This window comes from Pleurodeles waltl, chromosome 10 (genome assembly GCF_031143425.1).
Source record: "Pleurodeles waltl isolate 20211129_DDA chromosome 10, aPleWal1.hap1.20221129, whole genome shotgun sequence".
Lineage (NCBI taxonomy): Eukaryota > Metazoa > Chordata > Amphibia > Caudata > Salamandridae > Pleurodeles > Pleurodeles waltl.
This window is the reverse complement of record NC_090449.1, coordinates 344,601,707-344,618,222: the sequence shown is the minus strand read 5'-3', so window position 1 is coordinate 344,618,222 and position 16,516 is coordinate 344,601,707. Positions and strand designations below refer to the sequence as shown.

The following is a 16,516-nucleotide window of genomic DNA, read 5'->3' as shown; positions in this document are numbered from 1 at the left end:
TGTGGGTAGGCCTAGCGCCCGCGACAGGATATGCCCCAAAACACAACGTGGACATATCACAGAAAACAGAGCTGTTTTTAGCAAAGTGACTACCTGTAGATTTTGGCCTCTAGCTCAGCCGCCACCTAGGGAAACCTACCAAACCTGTGCATTTCTGAAAACTAGAGACCTAGGGGAATCCAAGGAGGGGTGACTTGCGGGGCTCGGACCAGGTTCTGTTACCCAGAATCCTTTGCAAACCTCAAAATTTGGCTAAAAAAAACACATGTTCCTCACATTTCTGTGGCAGAAAGTTCTGGAATCTGAGAGGAGCCACAAATTTCCTTCCACCCAGCGTTGCCCCACGTCTCCCGATAAAAATGATACCTCACTTGTGTGGGTAGGCCTAGCGCCCGCGACAGGATATGCCCCAAAACACAACGTGGACATATCACAGAAAACAGAGCTGTTTTTAGCAAAGTGACTACCTGTAGATTTTGGCCTCTAGCTCAGCCGCCACCTAGGGAAACCTACCAAACCTGTGCATTTCTGAAAACTAGAGACCTAGGGGAATCCAAGGAGGGGTGACTTGCGGGGCTCGGACCAGGTTCTGTTACCCAGAATCCTTTGCAAACCTCAAATTTGGCTAAAAAAAACACATGTTCCTCACATTTCTGTGGCAGAAAGTTCTGGAATCTGAGAGGAGCCACAAATGTCCTTCCACCCAGCGTTCCCCCACGTCTCCCGATAAAAATGATACCTCACTTGTGTGGGTAGGCCTAGCGCCCGCGACAGGATATGCCCCAAAACACAACGTGGACATATCACAGAAAACAGAGCTGTTTTTAGCAAAGTGACTACCTGTAGATTTTGGCCTCTAGCTCAGCCGCCACCTAGGGAAACCTACCAAACCTGTGCATTTCTGAAAACTAGAGACCTAGGGGAATCCAAGGAGGGGTGACTCGCGGGGCTCGGACCAGGTTCTGTTACCCAGAATCCTTTGCAAACCTCAAAATTTGGCTAAAAAAACACATGTTCCTCACATTTCTGTGGCAGAAAGTTCTGGAATCTGAGAGGAGCCACAAATTTCCTTCCACCCAGCGTTCCCCCACGTCTCCCGATAAAAATGATACCTCACTTGTGTGGGTAGGCCTAGCGCCCGCGACAGGATGTGCCCCAAAACACAACGTGGACATATCACAGAAAACAGAGCTGTTTTTAGCAAAGTGACTACCTGTAGATTTTGGCCTCTAGCTCAGCCGCCACCTAGGGAAACCTACCAAACCTGTGCATTTCTGAAAACTAGAGACCTAGGGGAATCCAAGGAGGGGTGACTTGCGGGGCTCGGACCAGGTTCTGTTACCCAGAATCCTTTGCAAACCTCAAAATTTGGCTAAAAAAAACACATGTTCCTCACATTTCTGTGGCAGAAAGTTCTGGAATCTGAGAGGAGCCACAAATTTCCTTCCACCCAGCGTTCCCCCACGTCTCCCGATAAAAAGGATACCTCACTTGTGTGGGTAGGCCTAGCGCCCGCGACAGGATATGCCCCAAAACACAACGTGGACATATCACAGAAAACAGAGCTGTTTTTAGCAAAGTGACTACCTGTAGATTTTGGCCTCTAGCTCAGCCGCCACCTAGGGAAACCTACCAAACCTGTGCATTTCTGAAAACTAGAGACCTAGGGGAATCCAAGGAGGGGTGACTTGCGGGGCTCGGACCAGGTTCTGTTACCCAGAATCCTTTGCAAACCTCAAAATTTGGCTAAAAAAACACATGTTCCTCACATTTCTGTGGCAGAAAGTTCTGGAATCTGAGAGGAGCCACAAATTTCCTTCCACCCAGCGTTGCCCCACGTCTCCCGATAAAAATGATACCTCACTTGTGTGGGTAGGCCTAGCGCCCGCGACAGGATATGCCCCAAAACACAACGTGGACACATCACATTTTTTTATAAAAAGCAGTGCCTACCTGTGGATTTTGGCCTGTAGCTCAGCCGACACCTGAGGAAACCTAGCAAACCAGTGCATTTTTCCTCTCATTTCGGTGACAGAAAGTTCTGGAATCTGAGAGGAGCCACAAATTTCCTTCCACCCAGCGTTCCCCTAAGTCTCTCGATAAAAATGGTACATCACTTCTGTGGGTAGGCCTAGCGCCCACAAAAGGAAATGGCCCAAAACACAACGTGGACACAACATATTTTTTCACAGAAAACAGAGGTGTTTTTTGCAAGGTGCCTACCTGTGGTGTTTGGCTTGTAGCTCAGCCGGCCCCGGGGGGGGGGGGGGCAGAAATGCCCTAAAATAAATTTGCCCCAACCCCCACCCTCCCCCGCCGGGAGCGACCCTTGCCTACGGGGTCGCTCCCCCTGCGTGACATTGGCGCCAAAAAACAAATCCCCGGTGCCTAGTGGTTTCTGCCCCCTTGGGGGCAGATTGACCTAAAATTGGCCAATCTGCCCCCAGGGGGGCAGAAATGGTCTAAATACAATTTGCCCCCCCCAGGGGAGCGACCCTTGCCTGATGGGTCGCTCCCCATCTCTAAAAAAAGAAACAACAAAAAAAAAAACACAAAAAAAAAAAATTGCCCTGGCGCCTACAGTGTTCTGCCCCCCACCCCGGGGGCAGTTTGGCCTAATAATAGGCCGATCTGTCCCCCGGGGGGGCAGAAATGGCCTAAAATAAATTTGCCCCCCCAACCCCCCCCCCCCCCCGGGAGCGACCCTTGCCTACGGGGTCGCTCCCCCTGCGTGACATTGGCGCCAAAAAACAAATCCCCGGTGCCTAGTGGTTTCTGCCCCCTTGGGGGCAGATTGACCTAAAATTGGCCAATCTGCCCCCAGGGGGGCAGAAATGGTCTAAATACAATTTGCCCCCCCAGGGGAGCGACCCTTGCCTGATGGGTCGCTCCCCATCTCTAAAAAAAGGAACAAAAAAAAAAAAACACAAAAAAAAAATTGCCCTGGCGCCTACAGTGTTCTGCCCCCCCCCCCCGGGGGCAGTTTGGCCTAATAATAGGCCGATCTGTCCCCCGGGGGGGCAGAAATGGCCTAAAATAAATTTCTTTTTCAATCGCGCAGCGCGATGGGGGAGACCCTGTGACTAATCAGCGCGCGCTGACGTCACGGGGGGGTTGGGGGGGTCGGGGGTGGGAGGGGAAGGGCTTCCCCTTCCATCCCTGACTTGGGGGGGGTGGGGGGGAACCCCACAGAGGGAGCGAGAGCGCTCCCTCTGGGCTCTGTGCACAGGACGTAATGGTTACGTCCTGGGCACAGCAGCACTGTGCCTCAGGACGTAACCATTACGTCCTGGGCACAGAAGGGGTTAAAAGTCTCTTTTTAAAAGGCCTATTGTGCACACTATTAATAGTTACACTGGGACTTGAGGCAGCCTATTTCATAGCAGCTGTTGGCTTTCACAACAATCTCATTTACATTTACATGATGCGTGTTTGATGGCTGTTCTTCTTCTTGAGTATGTTTGCCTCTTAGAGGACTGTTTCTTTGCTAGCCATCCATCATTAAGCCCATCTCCCTATCCTCTTGCAGTCCCCAACCTCCACACCCCCTATTTGCCTTTGCAGGTTTCTTTTTAGTACTCAATGGGAGGGGGTGCATCAGCTGTCTTTCTCACCACAACCTCGTCCACTGCTTCTTCTCATTAGGCTTATTTTGTCTTTCAGTGCTCCCAGTTCCTCCATTGCTCTCCCAAACCACACTTCTCTCTCTCGTTTGACACCCCATCCACGATTTAAGCATTCACTTCGCCCGGCAGCTCCAAATGGCCATCAAGCCATTTATGTTAGATGTGCCGTGCATGTTTTTTTTAATGTAATGCTTCGTTATCGGTAGGCAACATTTTCAAACTGTAAATTAAAAAGGGAAAAAAATAAATGGTATCGGCATCATGACTTGTAAGTGCACATGTGTGGAGATGCAACACTCTGCAGTGGCTTCGTTTTGGCCAATACTGTTCCACATTGGTAAACAGGCATCATTTTTCCTTTTGTCGAGAAGGAAAAGTATTAGCAAAATGCACTAGCAAAATCTAAAGCCTGCATTAATGCTATTAAAAATTAGGGCTTTTGGCTTTGCCAATAGTTGCTCTGTCACTCTCTTTGTTGAATCTTTTCATGCAATGATGCGACTAGCAGCATACCATACAATAAAGAAGTTGGGTACTCCACCATTTTGAGGGTCCATTAAGTGAAGGGGTTGACAATCTTTACTCCCCCATCACCCCATCTGGAGAATAAAGAGAATAAAGTTTGGTTACTTGAAGGACAATACCCAGTGTACCTTGAGGACACCACAGTTGTCCACTTCCTTGTATCTGGACACCGTGGATTGCTCGATTCTTATGGGGTGAAGTCAACTAGAAGCTGCCCATTGCTATTTAGGATTGTATTGCTAGTAGATGTTAGGTGAAATTGTGCAGTTAAAAATTGGAGAAGAGAAGTTTGTGTGTAGACCTGAAGAAGGTGGTTCTTTTAAGCCATTCTCTCCAAAACCTGAGCTTGAAATTTAAAGGCATGATCTAAGTGCACTGCTATTGACCATAACTTAAGGACAAACAGTGATACAAATAGAAGAGTACTTATTGAAAGACAAACGGTTCTGTCTTACGTTATCTTTCTTTATGGAATTCTTCTATTTATTTTTAAGTATATTTTTAATGTACTGTAGGATAACACCATATTTTTTGCTAAACAGTTGTGGCATTCAATTTTGTCCTTTCTGTGAACATGCGCTGTAGTATACAATTGAGGAAAGGTTGAATGACTGTGGGGCGTTGTAGTTGTTGGGTTTTAATAGTCACTATGGGGAGCATTTAGTAGTTTGGTTTATAGAACCCTGTCCCTTTGGTCTGAGGGATTACTCTCCAAGAAGATTTCAAACAAAAATGGTTACATGTCTTCCATGGGTCACTACTTCACTTGGCAAGCACCCTCACAAATTGTTTCCTTTACTTGAAGAAATCATGGACTTGCTTATGGCCTGCTTAACACCTTTATCCACCATCAGACGTGGGAGGCGTTTTGTTCACCATAAGACCAGTGCATTACAGTCTCCACACTGCACATAATGGTGGATGTAACAAACTACTCTGTCACCGAGTACCTTGTGCGGCAAAACCTAAAATCTTTAGTAGTTTTGTGCTTTTTACGGACCTTGGGCAGTTTTCCCCAGCATATTTACCTTAGTTTCAGACTTCTCAGTGACATTCTGAAAGCTGACCTATGAATGCATTCGGCCCATTGCTTACCATTTGCTTTTTAACTCACATTTGCTTGCTTTCTATTTGCCATCCAGCATGTCCCTGTCTCTCTCATGGAGCATAGCCTGTTGACAGAAAGCAAGTACTCATGGAAGAATGCAGTTAAAAGGCCTTTAAGTTTTGTTCTTATCTTGTCACATTTGCTATGCATTCAAAGACAGAGGTCTTATGAGGGCGCTTGAAGTTTAGTTTTCTTTCTCTGACTTTAAAGTGACATGATTTATCTGGCAATTGGGGCGTGTAAAAGGAAAGGCGTTTTTTAGCGAGCAACAAAACGTAAATGTCCTGTGCTATTATTTCAGAATATAACAGAATTAGAAAAGTACAATTTTTGGTTAATTCTGAGGCGTACTGTAAACAATCATTTTAATACAATCAAAACAAAATCAATACACTTGATGATTCCATTTCCACACATTGTTTGTGCGCTGTACAGTTTTATCAGTAAAACTATATGTCTGTGCAATGTTAATGGGTATTTGAAATGAAAACGGGGTTTCTGTATTGTCCATGCACTACCACACCATGCATACTCCACTCTACACAGCTTCACTTTTTCCCCATAAAACCAAAATGTAACTATATTTTTAGCTATTTTTTTTAGGTCCCCATCCATGGGAACCCACAAATCCTTTGTACCTTCAGAATCTCCAGGATAGGATGTTGGGGAAAAAAGGATGCAAATTTGACATGGATAGCTTAAGTGGATAAAAAGTTGAGGTCTAAATGCGAACTACCCCAAATGGCTAACTAGCTTTGGTGGTGAGGGCAGGGTGGAGCCTAAGCAGTTTGACACACTTAATGACTGAACATTTTAAGGCAGGAAACGGGACCAGAGTGTGCATCCCATGTACTTGTGTCAGGGTTGCATCAACAGGCTTTGGGGTGAGCGCTGCATTCCCAGAATTCCTTGGCATTCATGGGACTCTTCTGCTACTCAGCACAATTGACATTCGGGTGCAACCCTTGACCTAGACATGGACTTCAAAGGCTGATCTAGGGAACTATTTAAAACTTATCACAGTCACTCATCACTATCCTGTTCACCATTGTCACCCGTGATCTTCTTGCTTCTTCTTCGATTTTTTCCTTTCCTCCTGTTCTGTTTGTCCCCCTACCCCAGACCATAACTAAGCACTAACAGCAGAAGCATCATTTTTTCGATTTCATTTGAATTTTAAAAATGCATAATATCATTCCATCACGAGAAAAAATATTCATGCAGGTCCTCCATTATTATAGATATAGACAGTTAACCAAAAATATATCAACCGAACAAACCTATATGTCATAAACACGTTACTCTTACAAATCGCACCAACTGCACTTGCAACCCGCAACAATTAATTCTTCTTTAATTCACTGTGAAACATGGGAATACAATCCGTGTATATAGTCCATAAAACCCCAGATTTTATTACAAAACACGGAGGCTCCTATTATGCTATCTTCTCTTGCTTTAATTCCAATAGCAGCCAAGAAAAAAACTACAACTCCCAGCAAACCTAGCTGGGAAACTACCAAATATGTCATAAAGAAGCAACCAATCAGGATAACAGGTGAGTATAAACATCTTGACTGAGAGCAACAAGTCCTCTTCTTGCTGCTCGCAGTCAAGATAAGTACTATCTTTACTATTCCTGTTATCATATAAGTTTCTTGTGGTTATACATCCGTTTTTATTGTAATTTATAGTAGTATACTGTGTTTTTTCATTATACTGGTTTGTGACTCTTGTTTCTGCCCCTCCGTAAACATTCTCTTCAACATTCTGATGCGAGCGCCCTCAGCGCGCGCTGTGTAGCGGCCTTGTTTGACCGTTACACGCTTACCGGCACAGGGCTCTGAGCACTCAGCTGTTCTGTTCGGACACGCTTCGTCAAGCGAGCCCGCTTCGGGCATTTCCAAGCCTCTCCGCGACGAACATTCAGCTGTTCTTCTAAGCTGTTTTGTTCGGACACTTCGTCAAGCGTAACCGCTTCGAGCATTTCTAAGCCCTCTGCAATCAGCTGTGCCTCGGTCAGCTGTTGCTCTGCTTGGCGGTCGCTTCGCAACCACAACTGCTTTCAAGAACTCCCCGTTCGGGAAAGCCCTGGTTCGCCCTCGTCTTCAGGTTTCTCCAGCCTCAACACACACTGAACGAGGAGTGCTCAGCCACGCCTCCTATTGATTTTGGGACTGTTTTTTTCACCACGGACAGCCACTTCCTGGTTCTGCCTTCTAACCCTTTCCTCTCTGGACACTTTTTTCCTGGTATTATCTTTTTTTATATCTTTCCCTGTAGTTAATTCCTATTATTATTCAACTGTTATTTAATCATTATTATTGTTCACACATTTTGTACAATTCATAATGGAAAAAAAAAATTCTGACGATGAAGAGGTTCAACATTTTAAGGATAATTTGGATTCCTTTATTAAGGATTCCGTTCAAAAAGCTGTCTCAAGCTCAATTTCTGATTTTTCAAAGACTTTTGAAGCCTCTGTAAAGAAATTATTCTCTTTTGATACTTCCATCTACCCCTTCCAAGAAAACTAAGAAAAGAAAGGCAGACAATGTGGCCTCTAATTCGGACTCTCCGTTAAAAAATACTTCTAGTCAACTGTCCACTTCCTCTAATGTTACCTTCCCCATTCAAGTTGCTAGTCTGGGAGATACAGACGATGATGGGTGATACAGACACGGAGAAGGATGAGCTATATATAATGATCTGGTCAGGGCCTGTGGAGAAGAGGCTTAAAACTTCTCTAAATTTATTGGGAGAGTCATCCAAATCAAATGAGAATAATAATTCCTTATTAGATTTTGCGGGTCAACCTATGTTTGATCCGACGCTTATCCGTCACCCTAACTCCACTGAATGGACTCCCTGCAACCATGTGGCGGCATATGTCTCCAAAAATGTACGCCAACCTTTAGATAAATTAGTGCGTAACAGGTTAAAATCAGAATGCCCCAGACCTTCCCTTCCTAACAACATAACCGCCATTCCTGTCATTGATACAAATATGTTGATGTTCTTTACAAAGTTTGGGAAGGACCCCAAGAAAGGGGTAGACAGGGCCTGGACCAATTGCCAGGACAGATTGTTGGATCTTTCGGGTCCTCTTACGAGAATTTTGGATTTGGCAGAAGAAGCCAGGATGGAGGACAAGAAAGATAATCCGGTTATTCTTTCCAATTGGGCCCAAAGGGCGATTTGCCTCCTTGGCAACACAAATGCTTCGATGGCACAAGAAAGACGGAAGAGTCTTTTATTAAAGATTGATCCAAAATTAAACAACCTCGCCTCCAAGGAGATGAGACCTGAGGCCAACTGACTTCTTTTTTGGGGACTCCTTTATCAAGGAGCTTAGTAAATACGTGGCCACTTTTACATCTATTGACAAAGCACAGTCATCCATGCAAAAAATATTTCACTCACGTGTTTTTGGAAGAGTCGGCAAAGACAGGAGCCGCTTTGCCGGCTGATTCACCCACAGGGGTGCGGGCAATCAGACCAGAGGCTCCACTTCCTATCAACAGGAGTTCAAGCCACAATTCTATCCTCAGAGAAATCGTTCCTTCAGACATGGCTTCAGATCCAGAGGCTCGCAAAACTCTGGTAAGCGTCCTTACTTCTGGTCCATTGTTTGGGGGGAGGGGGGGGCAGCCTTGTTTCTAACAAATTGGCAGATGTTGACAACAGATCCGTGGGTACTAAAGACTGTTTCAGGTTATTGTATAGAGCTCTATTCCACTCCAATCCAACATTGTCTTCCTAAGCCTTTAATGTTTTTAGAAGAACAAGTCAAATTGCGCTCTCAAGAGATTCACTCCCTCATTCTCAAACAAGTAATAGAACCATGCTCCCCTCATCCCTCAGGGTTTACCAGTACTCTATTTCTAGTTCAAAAAAAGAACAAGAAATTTTCAGAATATAAACTTAAAGTATTTCAACAATTTTGTAGTTTATCATCACTTCAAGATGGAAACTATTCTCCATCTTCGGGACTCCCTATTGGAAAACGATTGGATGTTTCGTTTAGACCTGCAAGATGCTTATCTTTCCATCCCAATTCAACAGTCCTTCAGGAAATTTCGTCAGTTTCAATGGAAGGACCAATTATTTCGCTTCACATGCCTTCCTTTCGGTCTTTCTTCAGCCCCATGGTGTTTCACCAAGGTAATGAAATCAGTGGTGACACACATGAGAGCTCAGGGTGTCAGGATCATGGTCTACCTAGACGATTTTCTCATTTTACACCAGGACAGATCCATCCTGATGGAACACTTAGACAAATTTGTTTCTCTCCTTCAGGGCCTAGGTTTTCTCAACAACGGAGAAAAATCCAATCTTATTCCGTCTCGTCAGATGGAGTTCCTGGGGTTTCTCATAGATTCTGTCAAAGCTACTCTTCACCTTCCATCTCAAAAGATTTCCCATATAAAGAAGGAACTAGTGTTGGTTTTGAACAAATCACAACTTAAGATCAAAGGATTAGCCCGGATAATCGGTCTCCTTGCCTCATCTATTCAGGCCATATTTCCAGGCCCTCTTCATTATCGAGCGCTCTAGAGGTTAAAAAAATAAAATAAAATCGGACTGGTTTGGGGCGCAAGATGTGCTCAGTTCTCGACTAGAGGTCTATGGTCAAGAGAGGAGTTATCGCTGCATATAAATGGTTTAGAGATTCTCGCAGGCTCCTTTGCGATCCAAACCTTTGCCAAAGGCAAGGTAAGTTGTTCTATTCTCCTCCGGATGGACAACCTCTCGGTGGTTCGATACATAAATCATCTAGGAGGTACGCGGTCAAAACCTCTCGCCGAGTTAGCAAAAAGTCTTTGGGAATCTTCCGGGAAACATGAACACGATCGCAGATTGGTGCTCCAGGTATCTGCAAGACTCCAGCTATTGGCAGCTTCACCCTTCTGTCTTCAAACAATTTTCTTCCAGATTTGGTCCCTTCTCCATCGACCTCTTTGCCTCTCGTTTGAATTCCCAGCTTCCTCAATTCTACAGTTGGTGACCGGATCCCTAAAGTGTTGGCTTTCAATGCTTTTCAACAAAACTGGTCCAATCAAACGAATTATGCTTTCCCTTCTTTCATTATGATCTCCAGAGTTTTGGCACATATCCACCGCCAATCCACCAGAATCTTACTAATCACCCCCTTTTGGCAGGGACAACCCTGGTTCACTTCAGCTCTCGAATTACTGATCGACTTCCCTGTTATCCTTCCTCTCTTTTGTTGAATCCCAAGGGTCAACCTCACGAATTGGTACTCAATCACTCCCTTCAATTGCATGGATGGTTTTGGGTCTTCCTGGAGAACCCCAGGAATTTCGCAAGAAGCTGCTAGCTACATCCGTCAGGCCTGGGCTCCCGGCACAACCAAGGCGTACAAATCAGCCTGGTCACCCTGGCATAATTGGTGTCTGGCCAGGGGTACTGATCCCTTTTCAGCAGATGTAGTTCTCATTGTTAATTTCTTAGCCTCCCTGGCAGCCCAGGGTAGAGCATATAGAACGGTGAATATGTACAGGTCCGCGATTTCCGCCGAACATGTTCAAATCAACAAGCCAATCGGTGAAAATCCTCTGATCTGCCATCTGTTAAAAGGAGTAAGTTTTGCCAAACCTCCTTTACCTAAGTATGATTCTATGTGGGATGTCAACGTGATTTAACAGTTCCTTTTGTCTCAACAACCTAATTCTCTCCTATCCTTGAAATTCCTTTCTGCTAAACTTACCATTCTCCTCTGTTTGGTTTCCCTCAAACGTATTTCCGACGTTAGGGCTTTGGATGTAACTTCTGTACAATATACTGCTGCAGGTGTTTTCTTTCAGGTTCGAAGAAGAACAAAGACTATCCTAATATCAGTTTTTTAACCGTATTTTCCTGATCATGCTGAATTATGTGTGGGTAGTTGTTTGAGAGAGTATATATCAAGAACAAAAGATTTGAGAAAGCCTTCTGAAACTCAACTCCTTGTCTCCTTTTGGTCCCCTCACAATCCTGTCTCGTCCACTACCTTAGCCCGTTGGGTAAAATGGATTATGAACCTTGCAGGTATTGACATTTCTGTCTTCGGGGCTCATTCTACTAGAGGAGCTATGGCTTCCAAGGCTTTTTGGGCAGGACTGAGTTTGGTTGACATTCTCAAATCAGCATATTGGTCAAATGTCTCAACTTTTAGAACGTTCTATTGTAAACCTGTCTCTCTTGTTGCCAGTTCAGTGATTTCTATGCTTTGAACTAGCATAATAGGAGCCTCCGTGTTTTGTAATAAAACTGAGAGATTTTCTTAGCTTCAGTGAAAGAAAGTCTTGATTTTATTAAAGACACGGAGGCGAGTATTATCCCACCACTTTTTCTCCTTTTAACCCTCCCTTTGTTTTCATCAGGTCCATCTACCTCTACCAACCAGACGTCTTAGAAGTTTTCCTCGACTACACCATGATGCTCTGACTGGTCTACCTACATTTGTGCAGAAGAGGTTTTTATTTCAAGGTTTCCAGCATTCCATGCTTCATCTGGACTTTGATGAAAAGACTTTCAATATTATATATCGTTTAGAGGCCTTGTTTTCGCTTCTGTTGGCATGCATTATTTTACTTTTGATTGTTCCTTTATTCAGAGTTGATTAACTGCTCTGCAAGAAAAGAGGACTTGTTGCTCTCAGTCAAGATGTTTATACTCACCTGTTATCCTGATTTTTTGCTTCTTTAAGACATGTATTTGGTAGTTTCCCAGCTAGGTTTGCTGGGAGTTGTAGTTTTTTTCTTGGCTGCTATTGGAATTAAAGCAAGAGAAGATAGCATAATACTCGCCTCCGTGTCTTTAATAAAATCAAGACATTCTTTCACTGAAGCTAAGAAAATCTCCATTAGATTCAGTTGAATACCATTTCAAGTGCCACAGACGGACAAAAGAACATTGAGAAGGAACCCGCAATGCAAGCACTACACTCAACTGTATTTGTGCTACATAAAAACTATGAAGAGTAAGCAGCAGCCCAGCCACACTTGAGAACTTCCCGTTTCCGTCACCTGGGGTGCATTGACCCAGCTGCACTTTTTTATTATTATTATTTATTTTTTTTAAACACTGAACGTCTTTCCTCTAACACAGTGCTGCGATGGAACTTGTAAAATGTGATTACTTCATTACACAAAGTACTGTTTATTTTAACCCCAGTGGGTTAAACCAGTTATTATACAGAATTAAAAAGAAAACGGTTCCATGCTCAGTTGTTTTCATGCAAACAGGGAAAGTACATGAATGTCGAATATATAGATCGTATGCGAAAAAGTTTGTATTAGAAACATATTTGCGAAATGTGTTTATTTTATCATTTCTGTAAGACTTTCTGCCTTGTTTTCCTTTTTGTGCCCTTTGTGTGTACTTCGCTCTCATGTGTCTGTAACAAGGATTCAACTATCCCAAGTGTTCTCCACTCTTTCTGCGCGCTCACTCCTTGCATATATATATGATGTTCAGACAACACCAGATGATATTGTCCAAGGGGAGGCAAAAAGACAATACACTTCGATACCTTTCTCAAGACCTGGCATTCTAGACAACAGAACTTTGCATGTCGGGGCGTGTAGTTGTTTTTCCTCTTTTAATATCATACGGTCTCAAAATTCCAAAATGCTGCTTGGCGGTGGTCGCTGGCGGAGCCTCATAGGACAGCAGGCGCTTATGGCCTCATTAGAAGCACGTCTTTGTGTTGAATAGACAGAGTGAGTCGAAGACAGGGGTGCGACAACATCCCCTTGGTTAACTGGACGATGCAGCCCGAGCCCCAAAGACACACGTGGCCATCTTACCTCCACACACCGTAACTTTGGCTCGCAAATTAACCAGGGCGGGGTCACATACGTTAGAAGTGACGAGCCCTCGCCACAAGACATAAAAACACACACACACCCAGGGCCGCCGTAAAGATAGTATCGGTGCAAACGCAGACTGCAGTGAATGAATGCCATGTTCCATCACACGCACTCGTCTTCACACTATACCACTTCCAGCCCTCCTCGATGGATCTCGTTTCCGCCCGCGCTTCGATTCCCCTATGTACCAACACTACCCGCACTGGGCCACAGACTCCCCCTCCCCACCAACATTGGTGTCATCAAAGAACCTCGGAGCTGTCTGCCGCCGACAAGGACAACACTTTGCATGCCTTTCGCGCGCTGAACTAGGGAATATTAAGAGACCACCGCCCCCTCCCCCACCCCAGCCTTTCACCTCTCGATTCCTGGCTGAAAAGGGGAACCAAGTAAGAGATGCCCCGTCGGTATACGATCAAGGCAAGTGACTGTGTTATCACTTCAACGTGTACAAAGTCGGTGGGTCAGTCATTGAAACCTCGATGCCTCCTTGAAAGTTGAAAAACAACGCGGCGAGAAAGGAGGGTGTCCATTTTTGGCATAGCACGTGTGACCAAAAACACCGACATCACCCCCCCCCCCCCCCCCCCCAAAGCACAAAAAAACACGGGTACCTTCGGCCGACCCCGAAGTTATGCCCTTTTTTTCTCCACTGAAGCTCGCGTTCACCGTCTACGATCAGGAGCGCTCAGACTCTTGCCCTGGTGCCGTCCTTCTGACTCTGCAGCGCAGGAGCACGGACGCCCTCTAACTCCTCCTCCACCCACCTCTCCAAGTCCTGCTATCTTGCTTCCACACCTCCAGAACTCCACCCACGGATCTCCAACCCCGCTTTGCAAGCCTGCAGCTCTATTTGGCACCAGTGGCGGAAAAGTACATACGTGATGTAAATAAGTTTTGTCAAAGCCATACAACAGGTCTAGGTTTTTAAATTATTGAAAGTAAGTATTCATTGATTGGCACGTGTCTCCTCGCTCCGTTAATGGTGGAGGGGACAACACGGGACAAGCGGGTGTGGGAGAGCTAGGGGAGGTGAGGTGCTTCTTGTGCCACGGGGTCCATTTTACTATGGTTCTAAAAACCTGTGTGAAGAATAGGGTGACCACCTGGCATTGAGGCAAATTCTGGACAGGACTGTAAAAAATTCAGGACAGACGGTCAAAATTCAGGACAAAAATTCGGGACAAAGGGTCAAAATTCAGGACAAAAATTCAAGAACAAACATCAGTTTTACGGACACACGCAAGAGAGGCCCTGCCTCAGTTATGTTGTCAGTGCATTTATTTACTCTTTTTTAGCATAGCACTATTTATTCACTGTGGACCTTTTGTGATTGCCTCCTGGTATGCTACATTCAGGTGTCACATTACGTATGTCCTTGTTCAGTAGTAAATTAATGCCCTTCAGTACTGCGGCAAGGCCATCACCCCTACCCAAATCTACCCGATCTTTCCTGAAGAGAAAGTAACAGCATAATTTTGCTTATGTTTCTGAACATTTTAAAACCCCTGGCAAACAGTTTGGGAAACATTAAGGTAATTAACCTTATGCTAGTTTAAACAAATTGAACAAAAACATCTGGCTTACCGTAACCACCCATGGACTTTCAACTTAACTAGGCAGGGCAGATGGTGTGGGCGACAGTCTCACACCTAATGTCAGGATGTGATGTACCCATAACTTGTCTGAGGATGAAATCGAGAGCAAATGGGAGATCCACGGCAAATAATTCAAAGAGTTGTTGCCAAGAACTGGTTAAATAAGGAAGAGAAGTACAAGGTGGGACAATTCCTAAAATCAGACAAGATGGGTCCACCAAGACTATTCGAAGGTATTGGGTACCTGGGGAGTTGTCTCTGCACACAGGAGCGAAACAGAAGGGGCACGATCAAGTGGTTGAACAAGCAACACCCATCAACCTTGGCAAACTCCTCTGGTGCAATGGTCCGCTGTTTGTGCTTTTGAAGGGTGAGCAGGGGCCAGACCCCTTGCAAGGTTGTGCAAGGCAATTGCCCGCTTTGTCCATGTCTTTATATAGTTTTGAAATTGAGCAAAAGCCAAACTAGAGATCTGGGTTATCCCTAAGTGGCAAGTACACATAGAATCTTCAAAATATTTGGGATGTAAATTGCACAAACACAATTTACAAATTTTAAAATGTAATTAGTGTTTCTTTGACATATGGCACTGTTTTTGCCTTTATATACATTTAGATCTCAGATTGAACTGGGAACCAGTTACCTTTTGATACCTAAAGATTAATATCTACCATTCTTACACTGATTTCCAGGAAGAAAATCTCGGCAGAGCGAACGGTCCCTCCAAGCCCAGTTTGCTTTTTGGTCTTCTTTTCTGCTTTCTGTAGAGGCCATGTGGCACTAGTGAAGATGGTGTGCTACCCCAATGATAGTATTAATTTGCAAACCTTCCCCTGCTTGTCCTTCATTCCTTCTTCAGATAGGGCACACGTCTGATTTGGTCACTGCGGCGCCATCGGGAGCTCTTTCCACTCTAAAGCTAACTGTGACTGCGGGTGGATTAGGTCTTCTGGACTTAGAATGCTATTATTCAGCTGCACAGATCCAATGGATGGCTCGCTGGCCTTCTGCCCACCTCCCTGCATGAGATGGGGTTTACCAGTAAAGACTTTTAAGAAAGGCTTAATGCACTGCTCATTGTTTCCTACTGACCATTCCACGGATCACCATTCAGGGTTATCATGCACAGCTTTCTCTTGCCTTGCCAGAACCTGTACACCACTGCACTGACACTTTACTCTGCAACTCTGCACTCTACACCACTCTACTCTATACCACTGCACTCTAGGCACTATACTATACTTTACACCACTCTACAATACTCCACTCTGCACCACTCTACACCACTGCACTCTATGCCACATGAGTCTACTCTGCACTCTATGACACTGCACCACTCTGCATTACTGCACTCTCTGCTACTCTACTGTATGCCACACTACTCCACTGCACTCTATGTAACTCTACCCCCATGCCACTCTATGCCACTGCACTCTGCGTCAATGCACTCTAAACAACTGCACTGTACGCCACTGTCCTCTACTCTGTACCACTGTACTCTACGCCACTGCTCTCTGTGCCACTCTACTCCACTCTACATCACTGCACTGACACTCTACTCTGCAGCATTCCACTCTCCACCACTGTACTATACACCAGTGTACTATGTACTACTGCATTCTATGCCACTGCACTCTATGCCACTCTACTCTGCATCACTCCACTCTACAGCACTTTGCTCTACTCTGCACCTCTCTACACTACGCCACTGCACTCCCTGCAACGTGAGTCTACTCTGCAATCTATGCCACTGCACCACTCTACACTACTGCTCTCTCTGCT

The 16,516-nt window shown here is 44.9% G+C and overlaps 1 protein-coding gene across 1 annotated transcript in view; it reads right to left on the bottom strand.

The window, feature by feature from the left end:
- CARHSP1 (calcium regulated heat stable protein 1) overlaps positions 1-13,969 on the bottom strand; it is a 139,071-nt gene extending 125,102 nt beyond the window's left edge. The window contains exon 1 of the mRNA XM_069210575.1: positions 13,751-13,969. The gene's annotated coding sequence lies outside the window, so the exon portion shown is untranslated. The remainder of the gene's footprint in view (positions 1-13,750) is intronic.
- Between the last annotated feature and the right edge of the window lie 2,547 nt (positions 13,970-16,516).